Source organism: Geotrypetes seraphini, chromosome 5, assembly GCF_902459505.1.
Source record: "Geotrypetes seraphini chromosome 5, aGeoSer1.1, whole genome shotgun sequence".
NCBI classification, from domain to species: domain Eukaryota; kingdom Metazoa; phylum Chordata; class Amphibia; order Gymnophiona; family Dermophiidae; genus Geotrypetes; species Geotrypetes seraphini.
In genome coordinates, this window is record NC_047088.1 from 137,586,274 (window position 1) to 137,605,574 (window position 19,301).

Consider the following 19,301-nt stretch of genomic DNA (forward strand, 5'->3'; position numbering starts at 1 on the left):
TGCCCTCTCGTTCTCCCTACCTTGGAGAGGGTGAACAACCTGTCCTTATCTACTAAGTCTATTCCCTTGAGTACCTAGAATGTTTCGATCATGTCCCCTCTCAAACTCCTCTGTTCGAGGGAGAAGAGGCCCAGTTTCTCTAATCTTTCACTGTACGGCAGCTCCTCCAACCCCTTAACCATCTTAGTCGCTCTTCTCTGTACCCTTTCGAGTAGTACCATGTCCCTCTTCAGGTATGGCGACCAGTGCTGGACGCAGTACTCCAGGTGAGGGCGTACCATGGCCCGGTACAGTGGCATGATAACCTTCTCCGATCTGTTCATGATCCCCTTCTTTATCATTCCTAGCATTCTGTTCGCCCTTTTTGCCACCGCCGCACATTGCGTGGACAGCTTCATCGATTTGTTGATCATAAATCCCAAGTCTCTTTCCTGGGAGGTCTCTCCAAGTACCACCCCGGACATCCTGTATTTGTGCATGAGATTTTTGTTACCTACATGCATCACTTTACCCTTATCCACGTTGAACCTCATCTGCCATTCCTCGAGTCTGATTATGTCACATTGCAGATCTTCACAATCCCCCTGTGTCTTCACTACTCTGAATAACTTTGTATCGTCGGCAAATATAATCACCTCACTCGTACCAATGTCTAGATCATTTATAAAGATGTTGAAGAGCACAGGTCCAAGCACCGAGCCCTGCGGCACCTCAATGGTGATGCTCTTTCAGTCTGAGTATTGTCCATTTACCCTCACTCTGTTTCCTGTGATCCAGCCAGTTTTTAATCCACCTGAGTATTTCACCCTCGATTCCATGGCTCGCAATTTTCCGAAGTAGTCATTCATGCGGAAGCTTGTCAAACACCTTCTGAAAATCCAGATATACAATGTCGACCGGGTCTGCAAGAGCACGAAGAGGCGAGTATTGCTCTAAACGCACGCCGAGGCACTATATATAACCGACAGATAAATTTATAACCCATTTCAAAATAGGAAATGTCCGGCACCAGGCCATGAAGCAATGTCAAGAAGCATTGTATATAATGACCTTGCAACCTGAGTCAATTCATTGTTCTATGCCTGGGCCATCTTAACATAGTCCAAGGAAGAAGAAAAATCCAAGAGAGAATGACGAAAATATTTAAGGAGTACCATCAGCTGCGCATTCAATCAATAGATATCGGATAGGTGTTCATAAGCAGTAGCCAACAACGCTGAGGAAGGCTAAGAGGTCACTTAGGCCTGGATTCTGTAAACTGCGTCCCAATTGCAGGCAGCTGTAGGCATCCTACAGCTGCCTAATCAGCCAATCGGGATGCACATTAAAAAAAAAAATCCCCAGGCAGGCCGCCTATAGTGAAGGTGCCTCCAGGAGCCTAGGAAGGCCCGCAAGCCTGCCTAAGCTCGCCTAAGGCTAGGTGATAGCCTTAGGCAAACCTAGGTGGTCCTACGCATCTCCCTAGTAGAGCGGGAGACACTTACATTTTGCTGGCCTACATTGCAAATAGATGCAATAGCTATACTTATCGTGGCAAGGGATTAATAGAGTGGCTGCGGCCACGGCTGTGGCCACTAGTCTCCCCCACCATCCCCTGAACAATCGTGGAAGGAGGGAGCCCAAACCCTCCTGACAGTAGGCCCCCCACCCCCCGAATGATCACTGGCAGGAGGGAGCCTAACCTGTCCTGCTACTAGGTCCCCACCCTCGACAATCACCAGCAGGAGAGAGCCCAACCCATCCTGCCGGTAGGCCCACTCACCCATAGGAGGGGCCTTAGGCGCCTGGGCCAATCAGGCCTTAGAATCCTGTGGGATGGGTCAGAGAGGGGTGGGCCCGCCTCATTTCAACGGAGGTGGACCTGCTGGCCGGTAGGAAGACCCGTTCATCTGCCCAACTTCTTAAGGTTAGTGGGGGAGGGGGTCCAGAGGGGGGTGGTAGTGACGGTGGGGGGCCTACCAGCAGGAGGGATTGGGCTCCCTCCTTCTGGCGATCATTCGGAGGGGGGCTACCGGAAGGAGGGGTTGGACTCCTTCCTGCTGGCGATCATTCAGGGGGTGGGGGGCCTACCGGCAGGAGGGGTTACGCTCCTTCCTGCCGCGATCGTTCAGGGGGTACTGGCGGCCGCTATACTTATCATGGCAGGGAGGTCCATGATAGTGGCCATGTCTACATGGATGTCAGTTACAGAATCGGGTTTATTTTGGGTGGGTGTAGGCCTGATTCTGTATAGGACCCCCGTCCTGGGAGTCTTATAAAGAATACGGGCCATAGTGTCTAAGTTGAAGATAAGGGAAAACATCCAGTCTATTCCAACCATGAGCAGTGCATAACTGGGAGAATGTGGGTAGAGTGCCCTCATCAGCAAGAATCTGATATAAATAGGAAATAGCCCCACTCTTTCTGGCTAGAAATCTGGCCGCTGTCATCCATGGAAGAAAGGAGCCATTGCCACTAATTGAAATTTAATTTCAACTGAGCATACAGTTGACGCCAGGTGGATCTCAAAGGTGCAAGGAAAAAATAATAGGGGTTCCTCAGGACAGCAGATACTGTCCCTTTTTAACCAAAATGTGTAAAGAAGGAATTACATTTTGGTCATAATACATCTTAAATTTTAGATTACTGTCTCTAGTGTTAAGCCTTTGTGAACTTAAGTGAGACATTATATATTATCTTTCCAAAGGATAAAGATATAATCAGTTTACCATTTATACATTCTAATTCCTGATGTAAAAGAATGGTCTTTTAGAAAAAGTTTTTCAAATTTAGTGACATACAAATTGTTGATGTTAGGTGCTATAAAGATACCCATCACAGTGCTCTTAGTTTGTCAATAGAATCTTTTTTCAAAATAAAAATAATTTTGAGTGAGGGCAATAGTAGCAAAGGTAAGAATGAGTCAATTTGGAATATGTTGCTATGCCTATTAGCTAGCTTCTTCTCAATTATGAATAAAGAACATAAGAATAGACTTACTGGATCAGACCAATAGTGCATCAAACCCAGCAGCCCGTTCTCATGGTGGCCAATCCAAGTCCCTAGTACCTGGCCAAAACCCAAGGAGTAGCAACATTCCACGTTACCGATCCAGGGCAAGCAGTGGCTTCCCCCATGTCTTTCTCAATAACAGGCTATAGACTTTTCCACCAGGAAATTGTCCAAACTTTTCTTAAAACCAGCTACGCTAGCTGCTCTTACCACAACCTCTGGCAATGCATTCCAGAGCTTAACTTTTCTCTGAGTGAAAAAATATTTCCTCCTATTGGTTTAAAATATTTCCATGTAACTTCATTGAGTGTCCCCTAGTCTTTATAATTTTTGACAGAGTGGGCATGACCGAGCTCTAGACAAGATGGATGCCTGAATCTTGTTCTCTTCCTTTTATTTTCCTATTTTTGAAAGTCAGTCTTATATTATTTAATTAAAGTGAATACTGTTTTACCTGTACAGATAGCAAAGAATGTCAGCGTCGAAGCCATGTAATATGGATGTGACACCCAGCTCGACTTCAGGTCTAAAACGCACTAAGCCTGATCCCCCGACTCCAGAAAAATTAACACCTGAAAAAAAAGCTGCAACTGCCAGTGATATAGTGCTTGATGAGCTTCGAGCCCTCCGAGATCTCACAACAAAGCACTTTGAAACTACAAAGGAACTGAAGGATGATCTGGCAGAAATCAATTCTTCCCTATCAAATTTTCAGTTCCAAATAGAGAAGCTGGAGACACGTGCTGACTCTGCAGCCTTGGAATTGGCACAGTATCAAAGCCTTACTGGTAAACATATTAAAAAACTGGAACAAGACCTGGAAGACCTGGCTAATCGCAGCCTTAGGAATAATCTTCATATTATTGGTTTAAAGGAAGGAAAAGAGGGAAATTATATTAATGCTTTCTTACAGAAATGACTGCCTGAAGTACTTCAAATGGACCCTGCATGCAATATTGAGATTGAACGTTCTCACCGGGTGCCCTCCCGACTGAAACAAAATCAGCCTTTCCCTCGTCCAATTGTACTCAAGCTCCTGCGTTTCCCTCAGGCACTTCAACTACTTACTACGGCAAGATCACATCCTGGTCTCATTGTTAATGGAAAGAAAATTTTCACAGTTCCAGATTTGGCTCCAACAACCTCCAGGAAGAGACTGGAAAATAGCAAATGTCACGCCCATCTTTAAGAAGGGATCAAGGGGTGACCCGGGAAACTACAGGCCTGTGAGCTTGACCTCGGTTCCTGGAAAGATGCTGGAAGCAATGGTAAAGGACACAATCTGCGAACACATAGAAAACAATGGACAACTGAAGGCGAGCCAGTATGGCTTCTGCAAGGGAAGGTCATGCCTCACGAACTTGCTGTACTTCTTTGAGGGAATAAACAGTCAGATGGATAAGGGTGAATCCATAGACATCATTTACCTTGACTTCCAAAAAGCCTTCGACAAGGTACCACATGAACGGCTACTTAAAAAACTGTGGAACCACGGGGTGCAAGGGGATATCTACCGATGGATCAATCACTGGCTAGCGGGCAGAAAACAGAGGTTGGAGTCAAGGGCCAATACTCAGATTGGCAATGGGTCACGAGCGGAGTTCCGCAGGGGTCGGTGCTGGGACCTCTACTATTCAATATATTTATTAATGATCTGGAAACGGGGACAAAATGTGAGGTTATCAAATTTGCTGATGACACCAAACTCTGCAGCAGGGTTAGAAACACGGAAGTCTGTGAAGACCTACAAAAGGACCTAACGAGACTGGAAGACTGGGCAAAAAAGTGGCAAATGAGTTTTAACGTGGAGAAATGCAAGGTCATGCATGTAGGGAAAAAGAACCCGATGTTCAACTACAAAATGGGGGGAACACTGCTAGGGGTGAGTAACCTGGAAAGGGACTTGGGGGTGATGGTTGACTCATCACTGAAACCATCGGCGCAATGTGCGACAGCCTCAAAGAAAGCAAACAGAATGCTGGGCATCATCAAAAAGGGTATCACAACCCGGACGAAGGAAGTCATCATGCCGCTGTATCGCGCAATGGTGCGCCCGCACCTGGAGTACTGTGTTCAATACTGGTCGCCGTACCTCAAGAAGGACATGGCGGTACTCGAGGGAGTGCAGAGGAGGGCGACTAAGCTGATAAAAGGTATGGAAAATTTTCCATACGCTGACAGGTTAAAAATGCTGGGGCTGTTCTCCCTGGAGAAGAGGAGACTTAGAGGGGACATGATAGAAATCTTCAAAATCCTTAAGGGCATAGAGAGAGTAAATAAGGACAGATTCTTCAAACTGAGGGGAGCCACAAGCACTAGGGGTCACTCAGAGAAATTGAAAGGGGACAAGTTTAGAACAAATGCTAGAAAGTTCTTTTTTACGCAGAGGGTGGTGGACACATGGAACGCGCTTCCGGAGGAAGTGATAGGCCAGAACTCTGTACAGGGGTTCAAGAAGGGTTTGGATAGGTTCCTGGAGGATAAAGGGATAGAGGGGTACAGATAGAACTTGAGGTAGGTTATAAAAGTGGTCAGAAACCACTTCACAGGTCGCAGACCTGATGGGCCGCCGCGGGAGCGGACCGCTGGGCGAGATGGACCTCGGTCTGACCCAGTGGAGGCAACTTCTTATGTTCTTATGTTCTTGCGATGAGACCGAAGCTCAAATCAATGGGAGCCCGCTACGGTCTTCAGTATCCAGCGCGTATGATAGTTACTATTAATAACACCACTAAAGTGTTTGACTCGCCTGATCTGCTTCAAGAGTACCTGGACCAGATTCAGCTGAAGAGCCCGGGAACCTGATCTACTTGTCCTGCTTCTGACTTTCTGATATTACCCGATGCCGGACTCTAGTTTCAGTTCTCATGTTCTGCCTTCCTGTTTACATTTTTTTTTTTTTTTTAAACTTTGAACTGCTCTCTGGAGTTCCTGCTTCTAGTTGTGGACTTCTGGATGTTTTTCATATTATAAAGTGTTCGCCTTTTCTCATAAAACTGTTTATTTCTAGTTCCCATTTGTTTTCATGCCTCCATTTTGAGCCGTCTCCTTCTCTTTCCTGTCTTCTGTGTCTTTTCCCGCGCTTGCTCTGGCTCCATTTTCCACCTAATTTTTTGCACTACCAGTTTTAAATGCTATACTACCTTTCTTTCATAAACTATACAATTTAATCCAATTTTTTCTTGTATCTAGTTACCTCTTTATTATCTTTTCGTGTATCCCCTTTCTCCTTTCCCTTGCTGCCATGAATTGCTTTTTCTCTTCGTTCTGTTGTGCATCCTTGGTCTGTGCCTTGCCCAGAAACTTGTAATCGATATACTTGTTTACTGATTTCCTTTCTCCTCACCAGTCTATACTTCCCCCTGAATATTTTTGTTCTGGGTTGTTTCTTTCTCTCTATATCTTGTGCTGCTTGTTATTTTTATCTCCGGAGTGCTTACTTTTTACTGATCCTGTGATGTTTGCTTTTCTTATAAGGATCACTGGCTTACAATTGATTCCTTTTGTTTTTGATCTGATCTCTCATAAAATACTTTTCTCTTACATATGTTAGATTCTATGGTGTTGTCATATATATTTTATGCTTTTGCACTGTTACCTCCATGAATTAATTCCCATTTTTGGATATCTTGTTTTCAAAATTAAGTATTTATCTTCCCTTTTTTGGTTCCTAGTTAGTTTATTGTCGCTCTCTTTTTTGTTACCTTCTGATTCCTTTTAAATCTGCCGTTGTGCAAGCTTTTTCCTATAGTAACTTTACTTTATTCTTCCTTCAATATGAATTAGAAACATAGAAACATAGAAAAAAAGCGGCAGAAAAGGGCTATAGCCCACCAAGTCTGCCCATTCCAAGTATCCCTCCCCCCTGAGTTTACTCCATTAAAGATCCCATGTGAGTATCCCATTTTCTCTTAAAATCTGTCACGCTGCTGGCCTTTATCACCTGGAGTGGGAGTCTGTTCCAATGATCCACCACTCTCTCGGTGAAGAAGTACTTCCTGAAGTCGCCATGAAACTTCCCTCCCCTGACTTTCAGCGGATGCCCTCTGGTGGTCGAGGGTCCCATGAGCCAGAAGATATCATCTTCTGACTCGATGCGTCCCGTGATGTACTTATATGTTTCAATCATATCTCCCCGTTCTCTTCTTTCCTCAAGTGAGTACAGCCGCAATTTCTTTAGTCTTTCTTCATACGTGAGATCCTTGAGCCCCAAGACCATCCTGGTGGCCGTTCGCTGAACCGACTCGATCCTCAGCACGTCCTTTCGGTAGTGTGGTCTCCAAAACTGAACACAGTACTCCAAGTGAGGCCTCACCATGGCTCTGTACAACGGCATCATAACTTCAGGTCTCCTGCTGACGAAACCTCTGCGGATACATCCCATCATTTGTCTTGCCCTGGAGGTAGCCTTCTCCACTTGATTGGCAACCTTCATGTCCTCGCTAATGATCACTCCTAGATCGCGTTCCGCCGTGGTCCTAACCAAGGTCTCACCATTTAGTACATAAGTTCTGCGCGGGTTTCTCTTACCCAGGTGCATTATCTTGCATTTTTTGGCATTGAAGCCTAGCTGCCAAGTAGTCGACCATTGTTCCAGAAGCAGTAGGTCGTGTGTCATATTATCAGGTAATACGCTTCTGCCTACTATGTTGCAAAGTTTGGCGTCATCGGCGAACAGTGATACCCTTCCTCTAAGTCCCTGCATCATATCTCTTATTAATAAGTTGAATAGAATCGGGCCCAGGACCGAGCCCTGCGGCACTCCACTGATCACGTCCGATGCTTCGGATGGGGCACCGTTCACCACCACCTTCTGAAGTCTACCGCTCAGCCAATCCCCAACCCATGTAGTTAGAGTGTCTCCTAATCCTATCGATTTCAGCTTGTTCAGTAATCTTCGATGAGGGACGCTATCAAATGCTTTACTGAAGTCCAAATATACCACGTCCAGTGACTCTCCGGCGTCCAGTTGTCTAGTAACCCAGTCAAAAAAGCTAATCAGATTAGATTGGCAGGATCTACCCTGGGTGAACCCGTGTTGGTGTGGATCACACAGTTTTTCTTCATCTAGGATTGTGTCAAGATTCTGTTTGATCAGTGTTTCCATTAGTTTACACACTATAGACGTGAGACTTACTGGTCTGTAGTTTGCTGTCTCTCTCCTGCAGCCCTTTTTGTGGAGTGGGATTACGTTGGCGGTTTTCCAGTCCAAGGGGACCCTTCCTGTGCTTAGGGAAAGATTGAAAAGAACAGATAATGGTTCAGCCAGGACTTCCCTTAACTCCCTGAGTATTCTGGGGTGTAGGTTATCCGGTCCCATGGCTTTGTTTACTTTGAGTCTTGATAGTTCGTCGTAGATGCTACTGGGCGTAAATTCAAAATCTTGAAACGGGTCTTTCTGGTAATCTCCCGTCTGCAGCTGTGGACCAGCTCCCGGCACTTCGCGGGTGAACACTGAACAGAAGTATTGGTTTAGTAGTTCTGCCTTCTCAGAATCTGATTCCGCAAAGTTACCGTCCGATATCTTCAGGCGTACTATCCCATCTTTGTTTCTTTTCCTGTCACTAATGTAGCTGAAGAAAGATTTATCCCCTTTCTTAATTTTCCGTGCTAGCTCTTCCTCCATTCGGAGTTTGGCCTCTCTGACTGCTGTTTTGACAGCTTTAGATCTGTCTAGATAGTCCTCTTTTGCCCCCTCTCTGCCTAAATGTTTGCAGGTGATAAATGCGTCTTTTTTCTGTTTAACTAGGTCTGAAATTTCTTTACTGAACCATTGGGGTCTTTTGTTTCTCCTGTGTTTACTTACTGTCTTTATGTATTGGTCTGTTGCTTCGTGTAGTATGGACTTCAGAGACGACCACATGTCCTCCACATTGTCAGATTTTGCTTGTTTATGTAGCTCCTGATGGACAAAATCTCCCATGCGGTTGAAGTCTGTACCTCTAAAGTTGAGAACCCTTGTTGCTGTGTTTGTCTTAGGGAAACCTTTCTTGAGGTTGAGCCATACCATATTATGGTCGCTGGAGGCCAGTGTGTCTCCTACTGAGACTTCCGTGACGCTATCTCCGTTGGTGAGAACTAGGTCTAGTAATGCCTGGTCCCTGGTGGGCTCCAATACCAATTGCTTGAGAAGTGCACCCTTTATGGAGTTTAATATTCTTTTGCTGCTACCCGTAGTCGCGGAGAGTGTGTTCCAATCTGCATCTGGCATGTTGAAGTCTCCTAGCATTACTGAGTCCCCAAGCAGTGTGATGTTCTCTATGTCCTCGATTAATTCTATGTCTTTGTCCTCCTGTTGCCTGGGAGGTCTATATATTACACCAAGGTATAGGCATTTTTCATTCCCTCTGGCCAGGTTCACCCAGATGGATTCCCCGGTGTATCTAACATCTGTGATTCTGGTGGTTTTGATGCTTTCCTTAATGTATAGCGCTACTCCTCCTCCCAATTTACCCATTCGGTCGCAACGAAGTAGGTTGTACCCTGGTATAACCATATCCCACCCATGCGATTCCGTGAACCAGGTTTCGGATATCGCTATCACATCAAGATCAGCGTTTGTTATCTCAGTCTCTAATTCTAGAATTTTATTGCCCAAGCTGTGTGCATTAACATACATAGCCCTCCATATCTGTGAAGAGATTCCTTTATGAGTTAGTGTGGCTCCTAAATTATCAGTGATATTTCTCCCTGAATTATTGCGGATATCATTGGTACTTACCTTAGATTTGGTAGTGTGAGTGCGATTTGCCTCCTCAGGGTGGTTTCTTACTGCTCTGGAATATAAGTATGTACCCTCCTCCAACTTACCTAGTTTAAAGCCCTGCTTACCTAGTTTAATTGTTCCTGCTTCTTTAATTTATGCACTGGTCGACCATTTTACCCTTTTTTACTATATTGAGATGATTTATTATTGTTTATTGCCATAATTTTGATTGTTTTTAACCCTGCTATTTCGCATGCTTTTACAATAGTGATCTTTATATTTATGCTTCCTCCGATATGAATTATTCCTGCTTATCTACTCTATGCACTGGTTGACCACATTACCTTTCTTGTTATACTGTGATGATTTATTATTGCTTACTGCTCTGCTTTGACTGTTTTTAACCCTACTGTTTAGCATGCTTTCTACACTAGTGACCTTTATTTTTTATGCTTCCCCCAGAATGAATTGTTCCTACATATTTAATCCATGCACTGATTGATTATATTAACTTTCTTCCTATATTGAGATGATTTCCTACTGCCTGATGCCATGCTTTTGACTGTTTTTTTTGTTTTTAACCTTACCTTTTAACATGCTTTTTACTATAATAACCCTTATTTTTATACTTCCTTATGAATGAATTGTTTCTGCTTATTTAACACATGCTCTGATTGACCATATTACTCCCTTTTCTGTTTTTTTGCTAAACTGAGGTGATTTATTGCTGCTTGCTGCCATGAATTTGTCTGTTTTCAGCCCATATCCATATGAATTCCACCTTGTTGTATATTATATGAGTTAATTTAATATTTTGTCTTCTCTATCCATATTATCCTGTATTACACTGTTTGTTGTTTCTTTTTATGAGGGGGATAAAAAAAAAAAAAGGGGACGGAGTAACATTATTAGTCTACAATTCTCTGCTGAAATTTACTTGCTCCATCCAAACGGAATTATTTGACTCAATACTATTATACGACTTATTTTCATTACTTGACAAAATGAATTATATTAATATGTGATCTTTATTTAGTTTCCTTATGTGCTTTCAGAATTGTATTAGTTTGTACAACTTTTAATTAATTTTGATACTCTCTCCTAATCAATTTCTCGCATTAATTATACTTGCTCTTGTCTTTCTTTCTTTCGTCTCCCCATCCTCCTCTCCTCTTCTGGCTGCTCAATCACTATAATGTCATACTTTATATTTGCTATTTATTACTACTTCTGTTATAATATTGACTAACGTTAACTGCTTTTTCCTTTGCATATTTGCCACTGCTCTAAATGAATTGTTCACTCTCCCTAATTCACTCTTTTTTAACTCATGAAACAAATCTACTTTTTTTATATCTATATATTTATACACTACATAGTATATTATCCTCTATCCTTTTCTATTACTATTATTATTGCCTGAGTTACTAATCTCCCAAAATTCTATCCTTGTTCTTTTCGTGTTTTTGACTTCTGGCTTCCCCTATCTTACATACTAGTTTTTGGAGGTTGTCTTTTTCTTCAGGTGTCCCTTGCCTAGTTGCTTTTCCCCCTTTCTCTTTTTTACTGCAATTTGGCTGAGCTTCATATAGCTCTCTATGCCTTCTCTGACTTTTTTCCCTCAGAGGCTCTTTCTTACTATTCTCTTCTCTCTCTGGTCTCCGGCTAGAGGATGCAAATATAAGAGATACCATCAACAACTTCTATCGTATCAAGCAGCCTTATGGGGCAAAGACTTAGAAAAACTAATTACACACACAAACAACTATGGAGAATTTAGGAAACACCTAAAAACATACCTGTTCTCGAAATACCTAGGTAACGAATCAGGACAATAGCCCCCTTCGTAATCCCCCCAAATCTGATCTTGTAAACTGTCAACCCCTAATCAATAACTATGAATGCTCCAATCAATTTACGGAATTTTTCTAATTCATTGCAAACTGCATGGAACTTCACGGTCCTGCAGTATATAAACTGTTGTTACTATTACTAATGCTGTTACTATCAGATGTACACTGCTATACTCTGTAAATCGCTGCCTGCGCAGTTTCTCTTTATTGTGAACCGCCTAGAAGTCGCAAGATTGTTGGCGGTATATAAGAATAAAGTTATTATTATTATTATTATTATTATAATGCAGTATCTTCATTATATATACATCTTACCATATCAATATGGCCCCAAATTATTTGATCTCTAAATTGTCCTTTGTTTTCTGGAATGTCAACGGCTTACGACACCCAGTTAAGAGGAAAAAATTTTTTACTCACCTTAAAAAACTCAGGCCCTCCATTGTATTCTTACAAGAAACACATGTCTCTCAACTCTCTCACTTTATAGGTGCTAATGATTGGTTAACTTTTTTTGCTGAAGCTCCGGCGATGGGTAGGAAACATGGTGTTGTAATCTTAACACATAAAAATATTTCTTTACAACTACTAGACACAAAATATGACGCTGATGGTAGATGTTAGAGCTAACGTCTTCTCTCAAGAGGTCCTTCTTATCAATATATATGCACCTAATATTGATTCTCCTGAATTCTTTATCCAATTATTTCAAACCATCTCGGAATTTGATGCTCTTCCTATTATTATGATACAAAAAGGAGGCAAAAATGTCAATAAGGACTCTATGAGTGTGTCTATCAGCTAATCACTCCTAACAAACCAAACCACACAGGTACCAAATATCAATTGAAGGATAGGGGCGCTCTCAGTGTGAGGTTGTTAGCGACGGGAGAACAAACTCCAGCGCTTCCACTTACAAAGACGGAGGTGAATCACCCCGCCTGCACACCATCATCGGGCGTCCCTAGTGTGCAAAATCAACTGTGCAGAATTAATAACAATAAATAAGTCACAAACAGTGAACTAGTGAGAGAGTGAATCAAACTGAAAACCCACTCATAGAGTCCTCCCCAGTCTATAGTTTAGTTATAGTTTAGTTAGTAGTCTTTGCTTCCTATTATTATGGCAGGTGACTTCAATCTACCCCTCGATATTTGGCTGGATAGGCACTCTTTCACCTTTGTCACTCCATCTAAAGCTAACATTACCTTACACTCTTTTCTGAAACAATATGACTTAACTGAGCCTTGGAGGTTGCAGCATCCAGATAGTAGAGACTACACTTATTTTTCTTCTCCGCATAATAGCTACTCAAAGATTGACTATTTTCTTATCTCTTCTTCGCTATTACCTAATTTAGTCTCCTCTAACATCTATTCTATTGTACCCTCTGATCATGCTCCTATTTCTTTTGAACTATCTTGGGCTGCAGTAACTGCAACTAGATCCCCTCTTTGGCGTTTACCTAACCACCTACTATCTGATGATTCAGTTCAACAGCGAATCGACAAATTTATTGATGAATTCTTCCACTTTAACAATACTGATTCGTTAGATTCTTTAGTTATCTGGGAAGCCTTCAAAGTCTCCTTAAGAGGTGAGCTAATTTCGTGTCAGGCCTACAAATTGAAACAGGATAGACTGGAACAACAAAATCTTGACCTTCAAATTAAACTCCGTGAACAAGACTTCTTTCACTCTAACGATAAGACTCTATTACCTGAAATTTATAGGCTGAAATATTCTTATAATAAGATAGCTAGTGTAGCGGCGCAGCAAGATATTTTCACTACCTCCACCAAGTATTATCTAGAAATGAATAAAAGTAGTAAAATGCTTGCTCATTATCTTAAAAGAAAGAGAACTAAAGTACAGATTTCCGCAATTAAAACCTCAGAGGGGAAGATCCTTTCTTCACACTCTGATATCTCTTCTGCCTTTCATACATTTTATTTCCAACTTTACTCATCTGACGTTCCACATCACTGCTCTGCGGCTGATCAATTCCTAGCTTCGCTACAGTCGCCAAAACTTAGGGTATCCGACTCTGAAGCACTTCAATGTCCTCTCGACTCTTCTGAAATCCTTCAGGCAATTAAACACCTTTCCTCTGGGAAGTCACCAGGATCTGATGGTATAACAGTAGAATTTTACAAACTTTTCCAAGATAAACTTTCTCACACGCTTACCTCCTTATTTAACTCTCTAACACCTCAGAATGTCTCCAAAAGTCACTTCTTGGATGCTGTAATCACAGTTATTCCTAAGCCTGGCAAAGACCCACATCTAGTTGCGAATTATCGACCAATCTCATTACTTAATGTGGATTATAAGATTTATGCTACCATTCTCTCCTCTAGGCTTCAACACTCTATGAGCTCACTGATTTCTACTCATCAAGTTGGATTTATGCCGGGTAGGCTCATCACAGATAATTCCCGTCTATTCTTTTACCTCGCTTCCCTCGCACATACCACTAAAGACCCCTGTATAGCTTTGTCACTTGATGCTGAAAAAGCGTTTGACAGGATTGAATGGTCGCATCTATTTAGAACTCTGCATTGGTTCAGATTTCCCCCTCAGTTTATAGACTATGTCAAAATTCTTTACTCTTTCTCAAAGGCTTCTATAATTACCAATAATATATTATCAGCTTCCTTTTCGTTGCATAGGGGCACTAGACAAGGTTGTCCCCTTTCCCCTTATCTTTTCAATATAGCTCTAGAACCTCTTCTTCTAGCCATCAATTCTTATGAAAAAATATCAGGTATAGTTCATAATGATTCCGAATATAAATTGTCTGCACATGCGGATGATGTGCTGCTTTATATCACCAATCCTGATTGTTCTCTTCCGGCTTTGTTTGACTTAATTCACTCCTTTTCCATGTTTTCTGGATATAAGCTCAACCAACATAAAACTGAAGTTTTACCTCTTAACGCCCACTCTCTTCCGGCCATGGTTCAACCTTATCACCTTCTTTGGTTTCCTTCACACATCCGATATCTGGGCATTGATCTCTATCCTACTCTATCTGCTACAATTCATCACAATAGTGATCATCTCATCTCCTTCACTAAATCTCTATTGCAATATTGGCACCCTCTACATCTTTCCTGGTGGGGCAGAATAGAAACTATTAAAAAGGTTGTTGCTCCTAAAATTAATTTCATACTTAGCATGATTCCGAGATTGTTCTCAAACTCATTTTACAAATCCATTGATAATCATATCTCCAATTTCATTTGGAATAGTAACCCCCCCCAAAGTTGCCCTTAAAAAACTAAAGGCCCCAAAAGATAGAGCAGGAGTTTTACTACCTGTCTTTTTCACTTATCACATAGCTTTTATACTTTTATATTACAACAATCTAGCCGCTGGCTCTCTCTGACCGCTGATTGCTGTCCTCTATGGTTAGATCTAGAGCACACCTTATGTACCTTTTCTCCTTCACTTGTTGCCTTATTGATGTCTCATACTTGCCTTCATAAGACTAATCTTATTATTTCTCAATCAATGTCTTGTCTGCTTGAATTAGACAGATCATTAGATGTCTCTATTACTACTTCTTCTTTAATCTCTAATTGGCACAATCCACGTTTTCTAATAGCCAAAGAACCTTTTATTTGGCCTCAATGGGCCAAGCTCGGGATCTGGTCCCTAGCTGACATCTGCATGCCGACTTTGCAACTTCTCACCTTTGCAGAACTATGTAACAAATTTTCTCTTCCGCCTAAGGCGTTTTACCAATGGGTGCAACTTACTAGAGTCATTAAGAAATCTAAGATCTTACCTTCACTCTCTACGGGAACCCCCTCTCTGCTCATTCTTTGCTCTAAACTTCTTGCTAGTGGTCACACAGCATCACAATTTTATCAATTATCTATTTCACATATGACACACCCAGATACTCCCCTACATAACTGTTGGGAACTTGATCTTGGACATCCAATTCACAACAAACAATGGACAAATCTCTGGTCTAAAACTATTAGAACCATTCCATCTGCAAATTCGATCCAATCTATGTTCTTTTTACACCACAGGACAAATTGGACACCCCAAAAACTTCATATAGCTGGCCTTCTCCCCTCCAATCACTGTTGGAACTGTAAGTCCCATCCTGGCACTTTACTTCATATGATATCTGAGTGTCCTCTTCTACAAAACTTCTGGTCTGAGATATGGTCTGTTTTTCACTCAATCTTTAAACTCAACTTCGATCTTTCTTCTACTATCATTGTATTGAAATCAGAGGCTGCTAATGTGAATATTCCTCCGTCTCAGCGCTCTTTATTTGATACGCTACTCATTATTGCTCTGCATCTTATACTTTCCAATTGGAAATCATTTGATTCACTCTTAGTACATTTCTGGTTCCAATCGGTACTACTTCAACATAAACGTGAGTTATTGATTTCCTCCATTACGCCTCTGTCTTCTAAAGTCTTTACTAAGTGGGCCGCTTTCATAGACTATTTGGATTCTCTTTAGATCCATATTATCATTTTATAATTATATTTCATTCCATTTTTCTATTTTTCTAATTTTCTGCTGTTCTTTTCTCTCTTCTTTCTCTTTGTCTTCTCTTCTAGGGCCTCTGAGGGATGTCTCCTTTTTCTTTTTCCCTTCTTTCCATTAGATTGATTATCCCATCCTACCTACTGCCCTTTTTGATTCTCTCTCTTAATTTCCTTCCTTTCCTCCCTCGCTCACCTGCGCTACTTTTTTGCTCCTCTATGATATTTTGTCACTTATTATATTATTGAAATTCATTTTTTTGACTTGCTTCCTGAATTTTGTGCATTGATATTGTTTTGTCTATTCTGATGCTTGTTGATGCTATTGCTGTTAAATTGTCTGTTAATCTTTCTGTCCCTTCTTGTGTTATATAAATTTTCAATAAATTTTCATGGTAAAAAAAAAGATAGAGTGAAAATTTGATCCACTTGTACCCATTCTACTCCACTCAGGATTTTGTAGATTTCAATCATATCTCCCCTCAGCTGTCTCTTTTCCAAGCTGAAGAGCCCTAACCTTTTTAGCCTTTCCTCATATGAGAGGAGCTCAATCCCCTTTATCATCTTGGTGGCTCTTTTTTTAATCTTTTTTAGCGCCACTATATCATTCTTGAGATAAAGAGACCAGAATTGAATGCAATACTCCAAATGAAGTTGTACCATAAAGCGATATAGGGGCATTATAAAATTCTTAGTGGAGACATCCAGCGGAAGCATAGCGTTGTAGGCTACTAATTCCTACGGCTCCGTTACACCTGACCGCGGCTCAATATCTAATCGGTGATTTTACCCACTTGCGTTACCTTTTTGGAGCCATTACAGTGCAGTTTCTCCTGCAGCGTCAGGGTCCTATTGTTTCCTAGAAGCTGGATGGTGGCTAAGGCGCCCCATAGAGATCACGATCGCAGCCGCCAGGCAGACTCCAAAATGGTGGCGCACGAGGCTTCCCCATCGCAGGAGACTTCTAGCTCTGTGTGGATTGCTGAGGTAACCACAGAGGTGCAGGCAGCTATTGAGGGGATCCTGAGAGATAAACTACAGTGTATCCTCGACAAGCTGGATACGCTGGATCAGCGGTTTTCCTCCCTGACATCGGAGGTGAGGGAAACTCAGCAGCGTCTCAGCACTGCGGAGGACTTGGTGCAGCACCTGACCCAGACTCAGACTGCCCACACTACCTCCATAGCTACACTGCAGGCGAAGGTGGAGGACCTCAAAAATTGGTCCCGCAGAAACAACCCTAGGTTCGTGGGGCTGCCTGAGACAGTGCGGGAAATGGAGTTGAGTTCTTGGAGCGCTGGTTGCCGGAGTCCTTGCTTCTGCCCTGGGCTCTGGGCCCTTTAAGAATTGAGAGGGCTCATCGCTTGGGCCAGCGCCGGGAGACCTCAGATAGAACCCCATGTGGTCATTTGTCACCTTCTCAATTATCGTCACAAGGTTGAGGTGCTACGAGCGTTGTGGCAAGCGAAACAGCTGAAGTATGAAAACAAGACCATCTTATGTTTCCAGGATTACTCGGAAGAGGTCGTCCAGGCTCAGAGATGATTTTCTCCCTTATGTACCCGACTGATCCAGCGGAAGATCACCTTCTCCCTTCTGTACCCCGCATGCCTGAGGGTGGTCCATTCAGGCCGGGCTCACAATTTTGATACACCAGAGACCACCCAGACCTTCATCGAGGCTCATATCCCCAAGGGCCCCTCGTGAGGGGCTATAGTGCAACAGGGAAGCTTTCCTCAGTGTTGGCGGCCTGCACTGAGCACTTTGGTCCTGGCCTGGAACCTTGCATTTGGTTTTGTTGTCTGTCTGGACTGGGTTTTCCTCATAGGCCTGGGGTTGGCTGGGGGTTTGGGAATTGGGTTGTCTGTTTGAAGGTTGGGGGCAACGGCCAGTCTGTTCTGGGTTGCTGCTGTACAGTGATCCTTTGCGGGGCTGCTTGTTTGTTTTCCCTTGTGGTTTCTTTCCTCTCTGCTCTGGTGCTGTTGGGGTCTTTCTCTGGGGGAGTGCTGGGGGCCATTCAGGGAGGTGGGTTCACTGCACCTTCCCGGGTGGGAAGAAGATGGAGATCCGTGGGATTGATTCTGGGGGCTAGTGAGGCACAGGTTGAGTGTTGGGGAGTGATATCAGCGGTCATTTTGCCGTTTCATGGGCCTTTTATTTTTGGACTTTTTTCTGGCTAGTGTCTCATGGGACGCTGGGGAGTTATAACTGCTTTCTCGGGTACTTTCATATAGCTCCCGTGGGAGGGTGTACATAGCTTCTTGGAAGTGACACCCTGTTTGGTGTGTAGTGGGGCAGGGGAGTGGGGAGGGTTAGGGCTGGGGGTGGGGGGTCTGGGTTCGGGGGTGGCTGGAAGGGGATGGGGAGAGGGGCAACCGTTTGTACAGGCAGGTGAGGGCAGGAGCTATTCTTTGGGGTACTGTGGCTGGGACGCTTCTCTGGATCTGTCTTTCTTTTGACATTGGTCAACTCTGCATTTTTTCTTTTTTTTTCTTTTTCTGTTCTCAACTTTAGCAGTCGCTGGAATATAAGTTGACCTCTTGGAACATAGGGGGTATCCATTCCCCCATAAAACATTCTATAGCCTTTTTACAAGAAACCAGGCTATCTTCTGCAGAGCATGCAAGGCTCTGTATGTGGTGGGTTGGAGCTCATTTGGAGGTGCTGGCCCTTGGAGGAAAGGGGGGAATGATCATTCTCATTCGTAAAGGTATTCCACTACGGACCCATAGAGTGCTCCGTGATCCTAATGGGCGCTATATCATCGCTTCTGTTTCCCTAGGTAATTGTCCATTGTTGCTGTGTAATGTTTATGCCCCTAACAATCCTGCTCAATTTTTTGGGGGTCTCTGCAATCAACTATTGCAATTCGGTGACCTTCCTTTGATACTGGGAGGGGATTTTAATGAAGTCCCTGATCCCAAGCTGGACCTATCAGTAGAGAGTCTACCCGGACATTGGACTATTCTTTGGGATTGCTCGATGTCTGGAGAGTGTTGCACCCTCTAGAGCGAGAATATTCTCACTTGTCTCAGGCACATGGGATGATCTCCCGTATCAACTTGATTCTTATTTCGTGAGCACTTTTCCCCAGGGTGCAAGGATTAGAAATGGGACCCATCAAAATCTCTGACCATGCTTGGGTTGAATTCCGTTGGATGTGAGGAGATCCCTGGAGTGGTGGGCGGGGGTGGCATTTTCCATGCTATCTTTATCGTGACCTACGATTTC